This window comes from Oryctolagus cuniculus, chromosome 1, assembly GCF_051225735.1.
Source record: "Oryctolagus cuniculus isolate XC-2025 breed Fujian yellow rabbit chromosome 1, ASM5122573v1, whole genome shotgun sequence".
Lineage (NCBI taxonomy): Eukaryota > Metazoa > Chordata > Mammalia > Lagomorpha > Leporidae > Oryctolagus > Oryctolagus cuniculus.
This window is the reverse complement of record NC_142867.1, coordinates 209119304-209137420: the sequence shown is the minus strand read 5'-3', so window position 1 is coordinate 209137420 and position 18117 is coordinate 209119304. Positions and strand designations below refer to the sequence as shown.

Sequence of the window (18117 nt, the reverse complement as noted above, 5' to 3'; positions counted from 1 at the left end):
CATCACTGTCCCTGAACACAACTGATGATTTTTTAAAAAAGATTTCTTTATATATTTGAAAGGCAGAGTTACAGAGGGGCAGAAGTAGAAAGAGGGAGAGAGAGATCTTTCATCCGCTGGTTCACTCCCTACATGGCCAACTTGTAGCCAGGAGCTTCTTCCAGCTCTCTTATGTAGGTGCAAGGGCCCAAGGACTTGGGCCATCTTCCCCTGCTTTCCCAGACCATAACAGGGAGCTGGATTGGAAGATGAGCAGCTGGAACTTGAACCAGTGCCCATATGGGATGCTGTCACTGTAGGCAGCAGCTTTACCCACTACGCCACAGCATCAGCCCCACAACTGATTATTATTTTTTTAAAGATTTATTTATTTATTTGAAAGAGTTACACAGAGAGAGAGGAGAGGCAGAGAGAAAGAAAGAGTCTTCCACCCGATGGTTCACTCCCCAGTTGGCTGCAATGGCTGGAGCTGTGCCGATCTGAAGCCAGGAGCCAGGAGCCAGGAGCTTCTTCTGGGTCTCCCACACAGGTGCAGGGGCCCAAGGACTTGGGTCATCTTCTGCTTTCCCAGGCCAGAGCTTAGAGCTGGATCGGAAGTGGAGCAGCCAGGTCTTGAACCAGCGCCCATATGGGATGCCAGGGCATTAATCCACTGTGCTACTGCACCAGCCCCACAACTGATTATTTTTAAAGCAGCATCGCTAAAAACAAAAATATTCAAGCAGTTAATGACAAATCCTCTAGGAAAATGAAGATTGGTTTTGGCAGAGAAAATAAGCATTATCTCTTGTGTAATCCAGAGAGATACTTTCTTTGTCTCTCATCTTCTGTAAGAAGCATATAGCTAAAATATTACTTTCTTTTTTTTTAAAGATTTATTTTATTTATTTGAAAGACAGAATTACAGAAGAGGCAGAGCCAGAGAGGGAGAGAGGTCTTCAATTCACTGATTCACTCCCCAGATGGCCACATCAGCCGGAGCTGGGACGATCTGAAGCCAGGAGCCAGGAGTTTCTCCAGGTCTCCAATGTGGGTGGCAGGGGCCCAAGGACCTGGATCATCTTCCACTGCTTTCCCAGGCCATTAGCAAGGAGTTGGATTGGAAGTGGAGCAGCTGGGTCTTGAATGGGCATCCATATGGGATGCCAGTGTTGCAGGCCAGGGCTTTAACCCGCTGCACCATAGTGCTGGCCCCTAAAATATTACTTCCTAATGTCATTGCTCTGCTCAGTCACCTATCATGACAGCAGCCTATATATCAGTATAACCTCCTCTGCCTGATAGTTAAGACCCTGTGAAATCTGATTCCATTTTATTGCTCATCTTTACCTTATGCTGCTCCCTTTCTGACAACACTGTAGCCTAGCCTGGATTATTTCTTGTTTCCAGTCTTCTTGTCTATGCTTTTTTCTGCTTCAGTGTTTTTGTCTATTCCTTTTTCTTTCTTTTTTTCTGGTTGGAATGTCCTTTCTGTTTCTCCAAATTCATGACCATTTCTTCCCCCACATTAATTTTGTCTCTTTTTTTTTTTTTTGACAGGCAGAGTGGACAGTGAGAGAGAGAGACAGAGAGAAAGGTCTTCCTTTGCCGTTGGTTCACCCTCCAATGGCTGCTGCGGCTGGCGTGCTGTGGCCGGCGCACCGCGCTGATCCGATGGCAGGAGCCAGGTACTTATCCTGGTCTCCCATGGGGTGCAGGGCCCAAGTACTTGGGCCATCCTCCACTGCACTCCCTGGCCACAGCAGAGAGCTGGCCTGGAAGAGGGGTAACCGGGACAGAATCCGGCGCCCTGACCGGGACTGGAACCCGGTATGCTGGCGCCGCAAGGCGGAGGATTAGCCTAGTGAGCTGCGGTGCCGGCATTAATTTTGTCTTTTTCAGTGCTCCTGTGAGTGTTCTAGATGATCCCAAACCATTTAAGACTTACTGACTCACTGTGTTTACCAGGCTTGGTCCTGGATGCTGACAAGCAGAGACAAGCTTAGGTTGCTGGCTAGAAGATTTGAACACCTGGAAGATAAGCTAAAAGGAGAGAAATAGCCTGGAGTGGAGCAGTGAGTTGGAATCTAGAGAGAGAGAGAGAGAGAGACAGACAGACAGACACACCATGTAGACACGAGTTGGAGTGGCCAAACAAATGAGAAGCCAGAGATGCTGGAGCCAGCAGAGAGGCAGGAAGGTGGGGATAAAGATGGAGAAGGAGGTGACTGTTCCTTTCTTGCTGGACTTGGTGTGCTGGGGACAGACTGCACCTGGCACTTTCCTTTAGTGTGCCCTGACAACGAGAGCAAAGCTGGGAGTTCTCTGAGGGCATTCTGTAGAACTCTGCTTTTTCCCATACCATCGGTTAGTCAGTAGCATCAGAGGTAGAGGAGAAACTAGACACCAGGTTAATACTTAAGCTGGAAGCAACTTAAATAACACCTATAGTACTGATAGTACTTCCTCACAGAATCCAATAAACAACTGAGTAACCAAATTGCAGGAAGTATGCCTGCAGCTTGGCTTCAGGCACAACCGGATTCTTGACTTGGAAGCTGCCAAGACTCTTTTTCACCTCAGTAACACCTGGTACTATGTCTACCTTCATCTTCTCTAACTGCCGCTTTCCTAATTTTTCCAGCTGGTTGTTTATACAGCAACTAAAAGCTCTTTTCAACTTTTTCAACTTCTACCATCAAAGAGAGACTGATTCTCTAATTTCACTTGGAAGGATCCCAAGGAAGGGCCTTGATTGGCTCACCATGGGTCCACTGCCAACCTTGACCCAACAATCATGGTGGGAGAAGACAAGGCCACCAAAGAACATACCTGTCAGGTGGAGGGTGCAGGGTGAGTTGTTCTCAGGAAGAGGGAGTTCTGGGTAAGCAGTTAATGGACATGCAACATAGTTGCACAGCAGCACCTGTGTCCCAGGTGTCCCAGGTAATACTCAGGACTTGCCTGTCAATGGTTATGCTGGAAACCAGGAAGGAAGAACTAAATCTAACATACTACTCTTCCTATTGTCAGAAAAAAAATCATTGAGTCTTTGAGCGTTACTCCTGGGGACATGATAATGATTGGAATAGCCTGCAACTCTGTCAACTGTTAGTTTTCCCTGCTATGTAAACCGTAAGACTTCCAGTTTCACTCAGACACCCAACAACCTTGACATCTCTCTGCAAGAACTGTTGACTACTTGTGCTGCTATCTTTGCCTTTGTGACTGCTGAGATATTTCTTAGAGGAAGAATGGTGAAGTCACCAACACCAGCAGATTGTGGATGGTAGTTTTCTGGGGGGAAATTTGAATATGAATAGGAAGCTGACACCATTCCTTGTAGAGGAATGCCATGAGCTCATTCTGGAAAGGTCAGGTGGCAGGCAGGGGGAGGGGATAGGAGAACATTGGTGTAAACATTGGCAGCATCTTTTCACTCCTAGGGGGTGTCAGTGTCAGTAGGTTCAAGTTTATGAAATTGTTGGAAATAAGATGATGGATGAAGCTATGAGGGGTGGAGAAGGCCATGTGGCCTAAAGACCCAAACAAACCTGCCTGGATCCCCTCCTTCCATTTCTGCTTGCTTGCTTCTGGCTTCTGCTGGCTGACCTGGGCTTGCCAGCTGCTTACCATTCCATTTCTAAGCCACTTGGCCTTTTCTCTGGCTTTCTTCAGGACGTAGCCTTTGCCTCTCGTCACATTGAGGTGTGTTGGGCACACCAGGTGTTTGCTTTGTCACCTACTCCAGAGGGTGGTTCATCCAGGTGGTGGTAGGCAGCCTGAGCCCCACATCCTTCCCTGACACCTGGCTCCAAGCTTACAGGTGCAGCTCCCAGGATGAGCCTTAACAGTGCTCTACAGGGCTTAATCCAGACTGCATTAGCATGGCCTGGTTACTCACAACTGCCCACCCACTTCAGACCCAGTCTGGCTCATCTCCGTACCACAGCCTCCAGCACCAAGCCTGGCAGCGAGAGAGCTCAGTCATGTCTGCCACAGGATCGGGCATGTTCACAATGCTGTTGTCTGACTATGGCCTGACACCTGCTTTTCTCTGCTGGCTTTTGGGTTTGCAAGCAGCTTATCACCACACTCCTTCCTACTGTCCTTCCTCTACTGGTCTGTGGTTAAGCACATGATGGTCAGGCAATCTGTTTTTAAATCCTGGCCTGGCTACTTGGTAGCTGTGGGTCTTGGCAAGTCCCTTCACTGCTCTGTATCTCAGTTTCCCCATCTGCCAACTGGAAAGACTATAGCCAACTTCACAGAGCCGCTGGGAGGATTAAGCGTGTTGGTGTATGAGACATGCTTGGAACGTGTGGAACACAGCAGATGTTCTGGAGGCCTCAGCTGCTATTGTTGTGTCCTCTGACTTTGTTTCCTCATGTATCTCTGGGCTAACCGCTGACTTATCTTCTCCTTGTATTCTACTTGAGCCCCAACCTCGTCCTCTGGTCCACCCAGGCAAATATTCACAAATAGACATTTCTAATTGGTAACTTTGAGAGTCCCAGCTTCACTCCTTCTGTGTCAGTGTCACCTCACCTACTCCTGCTTCTTTCCTCGAGCCAAGTCCTATCTCACACTTGGCCCATTAAATGGCCAATTAGGGTGGCTGTACAGAAGTAAGGTCTATCCAGTTTGATAGAGCAATAGTAAGCAAATTTTTTCCTGTGGTAACCATCCAGAGAGTAAATATTTTAGGCTTTGTGACCATATGTGGTCTCTGTAACTTCTTCCTCTTCTCCTATTTTCTCCACATCTCTTTCTTCCCCTTCTTCCTTCCTTCCTTTCTTCTTCTTTACAACCCTTTAAAAATATAAAAACCACCCTTAATTTGAGTGCTGTACTAAAGGCAGTCATGAACTACATTTAGACCACAGGCCGTAATTTTTGGACTCCTGTATTAGTACGTTCTGTAAAGGCAAGAATAAGTCTGCTCATCTCTATTGTCCACCGGCTCACCTGGCACCAAAAGGCCCTCTATTAGTACTTGTTAAACGAACGAATACATGAATTCAAATGAGTCTCTGGCTTCCAAATGTAAAAGAAAGATCTCTACATAATTTCTATAGTGAATAAAAGAACCCCAGGGAAGGGTTCTGTTAAGTTTGGTTCTTTGCTGTATGTGCAGTTGCCCAATTGTGCAGGTGTCTTTCCACACAGTATGACTCAGCCTAACTGCCTACCTGTCATTCCAGTCCCTTCTTTCAGCCAAGAACAGAGTCTCCCTGCAACCTCGGTTCTATAATAAACTATACCAGTGGTAAGCTGGTAAGGGTTTAACAACCAGCTGCTTAATGAACAAGGAAACAATCCCTGATTTATGACATTTGCCAATTTCCAGGGTGTAAATAGTTCCACTACAGACAACTTCAAGCTATAAACATGGGACCACTAAACCTGAAACTTGGAAGAGACATGTACCATCAGCTCGCTCTCTCTCTCTCTCTGTAGCATATTTCTGTGCTCACTTATGCAGCCCTAAGGACCACACACCTGGGAAACAACATGAAAGGAACGTTAGGCCCCTCTCTGTGTTGTGGTGCATGGGTACCATTATCTTGCTCACTCAGACTTCCTGGACTTCAGTCTTTGCCTGCTTTGATCCTCAACCCCCAACTGCTCCTCTGACCCCCTGGCTCTGTGAGCTTCTGGCAGAACACAGATGGCCACACATCTCCTGATCCGCCCTTGCTTCCTGGCAGTCAGGTGGCTGACATGCTTCTGAGCACAAAGAATAGACATCTTCCTCCTGCAGCGTCTTCTGTTTTCCAAGCTATGGCCTACTTGGCCCTCTCCCAGTTCTCACAGCACCCCTCTCTGGACTTCCAGGAGGTCAACGCCTATGCGGCATTGGTGGGAACTTGAGCTTCCAGCTCACTTCTGTTTTTCCTGTCCTTTACTCCTAGCTAAGTAGCATCATCTGTCTGCTAAACCTGTACATAGCTACATACTCACTGATTCACACAAACAATGATTATTGAGTATTTTCTATAGGCCAGGCTGTCTAGGCACAGGGGATATATCAGTAAACAAAAGAAATAAGGATTCCCTCGGGGGAATTTACACTAAAGTGTGAGGAACTTCAAAAAGTTCATAAACATTGAGTTAAAAGATAAGCTTATTTTGGTGCAAAAATTTTTGAAATCCATGCATATGAGGGATCCTGAAAAAGTTCTGATGGTATGTGTTATAAAAAAATCCATGGATTTAAAAAATTTTTGCACCAAAATAAGTTTTTAAAATATTTATTTGTTTGAAAGGCAGAGTTACAGATAGAGGAAGATGGAGAGAGAGGAGAGATCTTCTATCCACTGGTTCACCCCCCAAGTGGCCACAGCATCTGTGGCTGGGCCAGGCCAAAGCCTGGAACCCAGAACTCCATCTGGGTCTTCGATTTGGGTGCAGGGGCCCTAGTATTTGGGCCATCTCCCACTGCTTTCCCAGGTGCCTTAGCAGGGATCTGGATTGGAATGAAGTAGCGGAAACTTGAATTGGTACCCATATAGAATGCTGGCATTGAAGGTGATGGCTTAACCCACTATACCCCAATGCCGGCCCCCAGATTATTTACTTATTATTTTTTCCACAAACCTTTTGACATATACTTGTACTAAACAATAGACACAATAATATTTTAGTACAAAAAAAAAAAATGAGCAGGGTAAGATGAGTTTACTGTGCTGATAGGGAGGCAGGTGGTTAGAGTGACCTTAGTGAAAAAGTGACATTGAAGAAAAGTCTTGGGGCCAATGCTGTGGCATAGTAGGTTAAACCTCTGCCTGCAGTGCCACCATCCCATCTGGGCACCTGTTGGAATCCAAGTTGCTCCTCCTCTGCTTCTTCCTCTTCCTCTTCTTTTAGATTTATTTTATTTATTTGAAAGACAGAGTTACAGAAAGAGGTAGAGACAGGGAGGTACCCATCCGCTGGTTCACTCCCCAGATGACTGCAACAGCCACAGCTGCACCAATTCAGAGCCAGAGCTTTTTCCGGGTCTCCCACGTGGGTGTAGGGGCTTAAGGACTTGGGCCATCTTCCACCGCTTTCCAGGGCTCCACTTCTGACCCAGCTCCCTACTAATGTGTCTGGGAAAGCGGTGGAAGATGGTCCAAGTACTTGGGCCCCTGCATGCATGTGGAAGACCCACAGGAAGCTCCTAGCTCTTTGCTTTGGCCTGGCCCAGCCCTGGCTGTTACGGCCATCTGGGGAGTGAACCAGTGGATAGAAGATTCTCTCTCTTTCCTTCTTTGTTTGTAGTTCTTCCTTTCAAATAAAGAAGTCTTTATGAAGAAAAGTCTTAGGTTCCATGAGTCCAGTACTCTGATTCTTAGCATCTATACCTATGTACAACATCTGCTCAACATCAATACCTAGTCATACAGGCAGGCAGCTTGACCTCAGCCTGAGAACTTCCAAGACTTTATGTTGCTCAAGAGCGACTAATTTCCAGAAAGAGTGGGGTAGAAAGTATTGTGTTTAAGCTTTGGCATAGGAAACATGAGTTTGAATCGGCTCTATGGCAGCAAAAGAGGCCTGTGGGTTGCCTAATCTTGGCAATAGGCTTCTGGAGGACGGGGACTGGGTCTGTCTTGTTCACCACTATAACTAGTGCCATGCTAGTGATGTAACTCTAGTGTGTGATAGGGGCTCTGTTAATGTAAGACTTGCTAAGAGGATGAGTTCAAATTTATATCTTTGATTTATTTGTTCTCCCCATTGTCCTACTTTTCTGAGCTCTTAATTCCTTGTATGTAAATTGGTATGTTAATCGTGGCAATACTGGTACCCATGTCGTGGGATTGCTGTGTGGATTAAATTGTAATAATTTGTGGTGCATGTAGAGGACTTGGCATGGTAACTAGAATACAGTGAGTGCTCACTCAGTAATTGTTGGAGGTGGTCACTGTTGTAATTAAAGTCAGTATGCAGAGTCTCTAACTTGAAGAGACACTATTTGGAACAATTCCTTCTTTCCTGAATAACTAGGTCCTGCCCAGTGCTTATGGTGACCTCTGGGGGAGTGAGAGGTGTGTGCGAGGATAGATAGGTAAAGTGGGGGCTGGAGGAACATGGGGCACAGGAGAAAGCCCAGGTATCAGGACTAAGAGAGCCTCTGAGAACCATAGCCTTGGGAAGAGGCAGTTGTATAAACAGCCAGGGTTGAGAGGTGAAGTTGCAGCATCCAGGTAATACAGGGTAAGGGCCAAATGGCACACTTAACTGGGGTCAAGGAGAACAGCTGTTATTAAGAGGTGGGGATCCCTGGGTGGGGGGGCAGTCCAGAGACAAGACCCAGATCCTGTATCCAATGGCAGGATCTTTCTCCATCTTAAAGTGTCTCTATTTTTTCTGATGATTCCAAAAGCCAGTACCTGGCATTTTTCAGCCAAGGCCCTTCTGGCTGCAGAGCAGTCTGTGTCTTTTCTCTCTTGACTGCCAAACCAAGCTGTGCTATCTTCCTGAATCCCCTGGTCTCCTTAGAAATCAAGTTTCACCTGAATCTGCCATTGTAGGCTGAGCTCATGCCAGGAAGCCTCTCAGTCCAAATCCCCTGGCTTTCCCAGCAGTCTTTGGTGTCTTCAGAACCGACTCCCTGGCCTGTTTTGCTCTCATGAAGTAGTCTACAGGCATGGCAAGGAATGTCACTTGCTAACGCCTTAGGAATACAATGTTTGTTGTTCATAGTGAGTGTAGATAGCTGTTGAATGCTGTTACACAAAGGGCAGCATCCTGACCAAACATGCCCAAGGGATAGAAGCTTCTCTTCCTACCAGGCTCCTGGCTGGAGGCAGACATTTTATGGGAGTTAATTGCCTTACAGATCGTTGGCAATAATTATTTTGGACCCATTGTGTTGTCAGTCTCTGTGATGAAGGAGACAGAATTTCAATGCAGACAAGACAACTATCTTCACCAGAGTCTGGTTATTTCATGAGAGTTGATTCCTAGAAGTGGCTTTATTTTCCAATAAGTAAGAGCACTTAATGCTTTTGAGATACATTGTCTTCCAGAAAACCCATACCAATTCACATGTCCCCTCCTTACATTTCATTGTGCGCGCTCTCTCTCTCTCTCTCTCTCTCAAGATTTATTTATTTATGTGAAAGGCAGAGTTAAAGGGAGGGAGAGACAGACCTTCTGTCCATTGGTTCACTCCTTTAATGGCCACAATGGTCAGAGCTGGGCTGATCCAAAGCCAGGCCCAGGAACTTCTTTTGGATCTCCCACATGGGTGCAGGGGCCCAAGCTCTTGGGCCATCTTCTGTTCCTTTCCCAGGTGCCTTAGCAGGGAGCTGGATGGGAAATGGAGCAGCCAGGACTCAAACCTGCACTATATGGAATGCTGGTGTTGCAGATGGTTGCTTTACCTCTTATGCCACAATGCTGACCCCAGTTGTGATCACTTTATCATGCCTTTCTCAACACTGGGTACTACTGAAACAAGTAAACAAAACTCATACAAACACAAATAATGGAGAGGCAGTTGTTTGATTAAATTATCATTTTTTAGTGGAGGTTTTTAACATTTAAAAATATTTGGTGTGGGAATAATAGCATATTTTCTCTAGGTGTGCATTTGGAGGAATGCTGACTAAATTTTGGGGACTAAGTTTTATTTTAAATTTCAATACAGTAGGCCAGCTCCATGGCTCACTAGCCTAATCCTCTGCCTGTGGCACTGGCACCCCGGGTTCTAGTCCCAGTCAGGGTGCCAGATTCTGTCCCGGTTGCTCCTCTTCCAGTCCAGCTCTCTGCTGTGGCCCGGGAGTGCAGTGGAGGATGGCCCAAGTGCTTGGGCCCTGCACCCGCATGGGAGACCAGGAGGAAGCACCTGGCTCCTGGCTTCGGATTGGCAAAGCACGCCGGCCGCAACATGCCGGTTGTAGCGGCCACTTTGGGGGTGAACCAATGGAAAAAGGAAGACCTTTCTTTCTGTCTCTCTCGCACTAACTCTGCCTGTCAAAAAAAAAAAAAAATCAATACAGTAAAATTTCTTTTTTCTGTTGTATAGTTTTGTGATTTTGACACATACATATAGGATGGTATAACTACTAATAAAATCAGAATAGAAATAGTGCTGTCATTCCATCAAATTCCCTTTTGCTACTTTTTTGTAGTCAAACCCTCTGCCAACTCTTAATCCTGGCAAATTTTGATCTATTCTATGTCACTCTATTTTTATCTTTTCCCAAATGATATAATAGAGTATAAATTTTAAACTTTGTCTAATTTATCTATATTTTCTTTTATATTTTGTTTTTGTTGGCCTATTAAGAACAATCAAAGATTGTAATTATTTTCTCCTAAAAGTTTTCTAATTTTTCTTTTTACACTTAATTCTATAATCTATTTTGTTACATTTTGTATAAGTGTCAGTTCTAAGTGAAAGTTTATGTTTTTGCATATGGATGTCCATTTGTTTCAATACCACTTACAAACAAGTCTACCTTTTTTTCCGTTTAATTTTTTGAACTTTGATAAGAATTGATGTATTAACTTTATCAAATTTTTCTATCTATGAATGTGGTGTATCTTTCCATTTACCTAACTCTTAAAATTTCTTTCGCCAGTATTTTATGAGTTTTAGCTTCTAAGTATTTCATGTTTTAGAACTATTAGTGGTACTTTTAAAAACATTTCCGTTTCAAATTATTCATTGCTGACATGAAGAGGTGCAGCTGATTCTTTGCCTATTGACCTGATGCTGTTTTACCCGATAGCATCACCTGCTATGTCAGACTTTCCTAGTAGAGAGACTACGTGGAGAGGGGTCCTGGAGAATGAGAAGCTCTGTGGCAGAGAACTGAGGTGTCCTTGCCATAGCCAGTACCAACTGCCAGACTTGTGAGTGGAATCGTCTTTGATGTTCTAGTCTAGCTGACGCCTAGCTGAATGTAGCCTTATGAGTGGACCCAGCTGGCCTTACATGGACCTGAAAAATTGCCTATGTCAGCTCAGCAAACCTAAAAAACTGTGAGAAATAGTACAACTTGGTTGTTCTAAACCTCCAAGCTTTGGGGTGGTTTGTCTTAGAACAACAGACAACTGGTCCAGGGCTTAGCAGTGTTCACTTACCCAGCCATGAGTTGGGTCATGAGTCCTGGGCTCTAATATTTCTTCCTGAGGCTCCTTGTGGCTTGTCAGACTCAGGCCTTGTGCTCCCAGGGACTGCCAAGGCAGAACTTTCCCTCTTCCCCACTTGTTCCACTGTGGTATAGTTCAAATAGCTTGCATCTCTGCTGGAATACACACTTGGCCTTTGAGCCTCTGCAGCCCTGTTTATGCTGACCACCAGCTCTGGGCTACTTGCTCCCTGGGCTGACAATTGCCTGTCTTCCTGCTCGCTGGGGCCCCACCACAATACCCTCTGTCTGCCCTGATTGAAAGTGCCAGGAAAGACTGTTTCTAGCTTCTCTTTCCCACCTCCTGCTAGGAGATTGTATTTTCCCTGGGGCCTGTTTCACAGGACTATGAGTGAACCAATATTTCTCAGGTCTGAAAACCCAGTTACAGTTCAAGCATTGATAAGTCTTTAAACTTTTCTTGGAACCTGTAGAATGATTTGATTTTATTACTGTTCAGTAAGAAGACTCAGAACTCTGGGACTTTATAACTTGGTTTAAAAAGAAGTTAATCTAGACAAACACTTCTCCTCCTCCTCCCCCTCCCCCTCCCCCTCCCCCTCCCCCTCCTCCTCCTCCTCCTTCTTCTTCTTCTTCTTTTTTTTTTTTTTTTTTTTTTTTTTTTTAAGATTTATTTACTTGAAAGGTAGAGTTACAGGGAGGCAGGGAGGCAGGGAGGCAGGGAGGCAGGGAGGCAGGGAGGCAGGGAGGCAGGGAGAGATTGGTCTTCCATCTGCTGGTTCACTCCCCAAATGGCTACAAAGGTCAGAGCTGGGCTGATCCAAAGCCAGTAGCCTGGAGCATCTTCCGGGTCTCTCACTCGGATGCAGGGGCCCAAGGTCTTGGACCATCTTCTGCTTTCCCAGGCCAGAGCTGGATTGGAAGTGGAGTAGCTAGGACTTAAACCGACACCCATATGGGATGCTGGCACTGCAGACCTGCTGAGCCACAGCACTGGCCCCATGGACAAACACTTCTTCATCTGCCTTTTCTGGCTGGGCAATCTGGGACAAGTTCCTAAGATGCCATAAGGCTCATTTTCTCATAAAACAAGAATAATAATATTTGTAAAATAATGCATGTGCATTGCTGAGCAACGTGCCTATGCATAACAACTACCTAATAGTCAGAATTAATATTGAGAATCAGAAGTGGGAGGGATCCTCAGAGATTATTTAACCCAAGACCTGCTGTTTTCAGTGGAGGAAAGGGAGGCCAGATAGACTGAGTGACTTGCCCAAGGTCACACAGAGTTGAATCAGGAATAGAACATTACTTTCCCAGCCTCTAATCTCATGCCTTTCCCACTGCACCACAATTCTTTGGCTTAAGAGGCCTTGGAGAAAGGAAGGGAAAGGAAGGAGCTACTAACTACTAAGTGTTTATTTTGTTGTTGCTTTACAAACATCATGTCATTGTGTTCCCATAATAATGCTATTATCTATATTTTATAGGGGTAATGTACTGGGACTCAGCAAAGTTAAAAATCTTGCCTAAAGGCCCCTTGAGTAGTACAATGGGGCCTCCAACCCAGGCCGGCCCAAGTCCAAAGCCAGCCCACGCTCCTGCTCCATCTCATGCCCTTCCTGGGTCAGGCCGGGGAGCCTGAGAACCCCAGGGAGGAAGCTTTTCTGCAGAACTTGGCACCACCCTGGCTGCATTTCTTCCTAGACCTCAGAGGCAGTAGCTGGGCTGTACGCAAGGGCCTTTTATCCTTCCTTCCACACAATCCTTTTAACTGAAACCGAGTGGCCAAAGCTTAACTGTAATTCTGCAGAACTGGCAGCCAGAGGCCTGGCTGGGGCCTGGGCTGTTCACCCCAAACGTGATGTGCACAGAGAGTGGGGCAGACATTGTTCAGCTCCCTGCTCAGCAGTGCCCAGCCAAGCCTCCTGATCTAAATTGAGCCCTTAATCGTTTTCCTGGCATTTACTCAGACAGGATTTTATTTTCTAGTAATAAAAGATCCTACATTGTGGAAAAAAAAATCTGCTTTTTTTTTTTTCTAGCTTCTGTGAATACTTTGTCACCTGTCCTCTTTCCCCCTTGTTTTTGTGCTTGGTGCTGAGCCAGGTTGTTTTGTGCCTGCTGTCAATTTATGGGGAGCTCTGAGTGGGCAGAGAAATGCATCACATGGACTGTGCCTCTTTGCTCATGACCGGCAGCCTCCTATCTCATGGGACTGGAAGTTTAATCCTATAGCCTTGACTTCAGGGACTGCAGGTAGCATGAAGTTGGTTCCTGGGAAGCAGGAATTGAAGTGAGTCACCAAGGGCCTTTCTACTTCAGCAGCCCTCAATAGCTCACACATAGTTTTTTAGGTCTTCTCAAGAATTTTCAGTGGCTTTCCAGTACCTGCAGAAAGTACACAGAAAGTATTTGTAGATACCTCTTTTTCCTCTTTTCTTTTTGTTGGAAAAAAATCATAGATACATAGAAATTGTAGATAGAAAAAAATCATAGATACATAAAGAGTAAAAATAAAACTCACTAAAATCTTCACCATTATAACCAATGCTAGTATATTGATATGTTATCTTTCCAGACCTATGAGTCTATATATATATATATATATATATATAAACTTTTGATGTCTTCTCAATGTTGACTTACCTTTCTAGCCTTATCTTTTGACAACTGTCACAATACATTCCTATATTTATGTGGAATTTACATTCTGTCCATATACCATAACATGTACAAGTCTAAGACTGTACCTGTTCTTATCTCTCCATGAAACACCACTCACACACTCACACACTGCCTGGCACACAGTAAGCACTAACAAAATTACTATTCCTTTTTATTTCCTTTTCTGCCTGGTGAGCTCCTACTTCCTATTTTTTTTTTAATTTTTAAAGATGTATTTATTTATTTGAAAGGCAGAGTTACAGGGAGGCAGAGGCAGAGAGAAAGAGAAGCTTTCCATCCACAGGTTCTCTCCCCAAATGGCTGCAAGGGCTGGAGCTGGGCAGATCTGAAGCCAGGAGCCTGGAGCTTCTTCCAGGTCTCCCACACGGGTCCAGGGGCTGCTTTCCCAGGCCCTAACAGAGAGCTGGGTCAGAGTGGAGCAGCTGGGCTTGAACCAGCGATAGGATACCAGCAGTGAGGCAGCTTTACCAGCTACCACAGCACTGGCTTCTGCCTCCTTCCTGTTCAAACTCCACTGAAATCACTCCGCCTCTAGGATGCGGCACCCTCTCCCCAGACCCATACCTGCTCGCTCACTGCGGACTATGGGACTCACGGCTCTATTGTCCTTCCACCCCAGCTGATTCTAAGACTGAGCTCTTCCACAGCAGTCAGGGCCAAGTCTCTTTCCCTCGGAGCCATGATTGGAAGGCAGTATGGGCTAAGAAACGGGTGTTCAGACTCTGTCAGAGGCAGAATTTGCCAGGTGAAGCTGACTTGAGGATATGCAAGGGCCCGGGGCACTGTTAGGCTGGATGGAGCGGTCTGAGAGCTGGCATTTGTGCACAGATTTCAGATCGCCCAGGAGACCCAGACCCCTGTTTCTTGCTGGACTCCGCCCTGTCTGGCAAAAGCCAACCTTCAACCTCTGAGAGCATCAGAGGGCCAGAAAGCTGTCTTGGCAGAGCTTGGATGAATTATTTCCTCTCTCCTTGTTGAGTGAGTGCAGGCGTCTGTGTGGCATGTCCAATGCTGGGCACGTCCACAGCTTTTCTCAAGATGCCTCGGCCAGAATTCTAGACTTAACAGCAGTGGGCTGAGAGAAAGGAAAAATCTGACATTCTCACCATTGGCCAGACCTCCTGCTATATCTTTGGAGGTGGGAGGGGTGTGCATTTTCTTCTCACTGCCTCATCTTTGCCTCACCTCCAATTAAAAGGGCCATTTTGCATTTTCTTGGTGTACAGATGTTGGGCCTCTCCTGCTTCCCTGCCTCACCATGTTGCTCCTATATCGTAACCTTGCACATCCTTCTCTTCACCCCTCCCTCCCCCTCCAGGCTTGGAAAACACCGAGAGAGATGAGAGCCAAGAGAGTGAGTTTACTGGCCACTGCTGCTCATTTGAGCAGCCTTTGTTGAAATCTCGTGTCAGGTGCTTTCCAATGCCTCCACTCGCCTCTGGGTGGTCTTTGTCAAGAGGAGGACTTTTGCCTTGTGGGGTGACAGAGTTCCCTTCTCAGACTTGCTGAGAACATGAAGCAACTGAAGCAAATGGAAATAGCAACTAATGGCGTCTGGACTCACACGACATCTGAAACTCACCCTGATTTCATAATAATGCGACTTGAGTTTGTCCAGGCGTCCCCCACACCACCCCCACTGCTGGACTCACGTGAGGAGCAATGACCAGTCACTGCTATCACGTGCCCTTGAGACTTGGCCCCAGGAGCGTTTCCCATCCACTCTGTCTCACACTCCATACTGACAGAGTCTCCAGGCCCCCTGGCCTGCTGAGGGTGAGGTGCAGCAGGCACCTCCTGTGGTTGTGCCTGCACAAAGAACACTTTCCCCCAGATTAGGAACTTTGCTCTGGAGTTCCGCCTGTTCTGGGAAGAGCATGTGCCTTTCTGCATCCTAGTTTCTCATCAGGCAACTAAAGTGGCAATGCCATGTCCCCTTCTGCTCCCTCAGCTTGTGTGTGGAGCCTCTCTCTCTGCTTAGTTCTGACTCCCAGCAGGGGGTCTGGGTGGGGCACGGACACAGACATCTGAAGCTTCCCACATGCTTCCCACTGGTCTTTGTCTCTTTTTCTGGCACATGAGCACAACGACTCCCTCATCCTCACATGGACTGACTCCCAGAGGCCCCTGTACCAGCTTGTCACACACACCCAGGTATAGCTGAAAGCAACAATTTGAACTCACATTGGGACTCCATGAAAATAATGTCTTTCCAACTCTTGAAAGTTTATACCCCCGATTTATGTACATTACTTCATTTAGTCCCTGAAACAGCCCTGTGAAGTATGCTTTGACTTTATTCTCATCTTATGGTGAGTAAAATGGAAGTGCATTCAAGGTCAGAAAATGTCTGTGTGCCTACTTATTGAGTGACTAACAGACCTAGGGACTTTCAGTCCTGGCCTGTGAAATCCTAGGCTAACTCTGTTATATTACACACAACACTCAAGACAGAGAGTTGAGGGAAGGGTCACCGGCTCCAGTGCCAGCATCCCATATGGGCACCAGTTCAAGTCCTGGCTGCTCAACTTCAGATCGAGCTCTCTGCTAAGGCCTGAAAAAGCAGTAGAAGTTCTTGGGCCCCTGCACCCACATGGGAGACCTGGAAGAAGCCGCTGGCTCCTGGCTTCGGATCACCCCAGCTCTAACCTCTTTCTCTCTCTCTCTCTCTCTCTCTCGCCTCTGCCTCTGCCCCTGCCTCTCTATAACTCTGACTTTCAAATACATAAATCTTTAAAAAAATAAAAAGAGAGAGTTGAGGGAGATGTGGATAAACTAACAATGGCTGTTGTGCCAGACCTGGAGTTGAAGCAGGTGGTGCCACACGGAAGTGGTTAAGTCTCTGATAATGGTGTCTAGGTAGAAAATGGCTGTGGTCTCTTCTCAAAAAATGATGCTGAAATTCATATGGAGACACAGGAGACCTCAAATAGCTAAAGCAATCTTGTACAACAAAAACAAAGCTGGAGGCATCACAATACCAGATTTCAGGACATACTACAGGGCAGTTGTAATCAAAACAGCATGGTACTGGTACAGAAACAGATGGATAGACCAATGGAACAGAATTGAAACACCAGAAATCAACCCAAACATCTACAGCCAACTCATATTTGATCAAGGATACAAAACCAATCCCTGGAGTAAAGAGAGTCTATTCAATAAATGGTGCTGGGAAAACTGGATTTCCACATGCAGAATCATGAAGCAAGACCCCTACCTTTCACCTTACACAAAAATTCACTCAACATGGATTAAAGACTTAAATCTACGACCCGACACTATCAAATGATTAGAGAGCATTGGAAAAACCCTGCAAGATATAGGTACCGGCAATGACTTCTTGGAAAAGACCCCAGAAGCACAGGCAGTCAAAGCCAAAATCAACTATTGGGATTGCATCAAATTGAGAAGTTTCTGTACTGCAAAAGAAACAGCCAGGAAAGTGAAGAGGCAACCAACAGAATGGGAAAAAATATTTGCAAACTATGCAACTGATAAAGGGTTGATAACCAGAATCTACAAAGAAATCATGAAACTCCACAACATCAAAACCAACAACCCACTTAAGAGATGGGCCAAGGACCTCAATAGACATTTTTCAAAAGAGGAAATCCAAATGGCCAACAGACACATGAAAAAATGTTCAAGATCACTAGCAATCAGGGAAATGCAAATCAAAACCACAATGAGGTTTCACCTCACGCCAGTTATAATGGCTCACATTCAGAAATCTACTAACAATAGATGTTGGAGAGGATGTGGGGGAAAAGGGACACTAACCCACTGTTGGTGGGAATGCAAACTGGTCAAGCCACTATGGAAGTCAGTCTGGAGATTCCTCAGAAGCCTGAATATAACCCTACCATTCAACCCAGCCATCCCACTCCTTGGAATTTACCCAAAGGAAATGAAATTGGCAAACAAAAAAGCTGTCTGCACATTAATGTTTATTGCAGCTCAATTCACAATAGCTAAGACCTGGAACCAACCCAAATGCCCATCAACAGTAGACTGGATAAAGAAATTATGGGACATGTACTCTATAGAATACTATACAGCAGTCAAAAACAGCAAAACCCGGTCATTTGCAACAAGATGGAGGAATGTGGAAAACATCATGCTGAGTGAATTAAGCCAGTCCCAAAGGGACAAATATCATATGTTCTCCCTGATCAGCGACAACTAACTGAGCACCAAAGGGGAAACTTGTTGAAGTGAAATGGACACTATGAGAAACAGTGACTTGATCAGCTCTTGTCCTGACGGTTGATGTACAATGTAATACTTTATCCATTTTAGTACTTTTTTTTTGTTCTAGTACCATTGATTGAACTCTGTAATTAACACACAA

General features: G+C 45.6%; 1 long non-coding RNA gene across 1 annotated transcript in view; it reads right to left on the bottom strand.

Moving 5' to 3' along the window:
- Nucleotides 1-350: 350 nt before the first annotated feature.
- The window catches only part of LOC138847438 (uncharacterized), a 35162-nt gene continuing 17395 nt past the window's right edge, over nt 351-18117 (bottom strand). Inside the window, exon 2 of the long non-coding RNA XR_011385268.2 lies at nt 351-701. This is a non-coding gene — a long non-coding RNA (uncharacterized LOC138847438). The remainder of the gene's footprint in view (nt 702-18117) is intronic.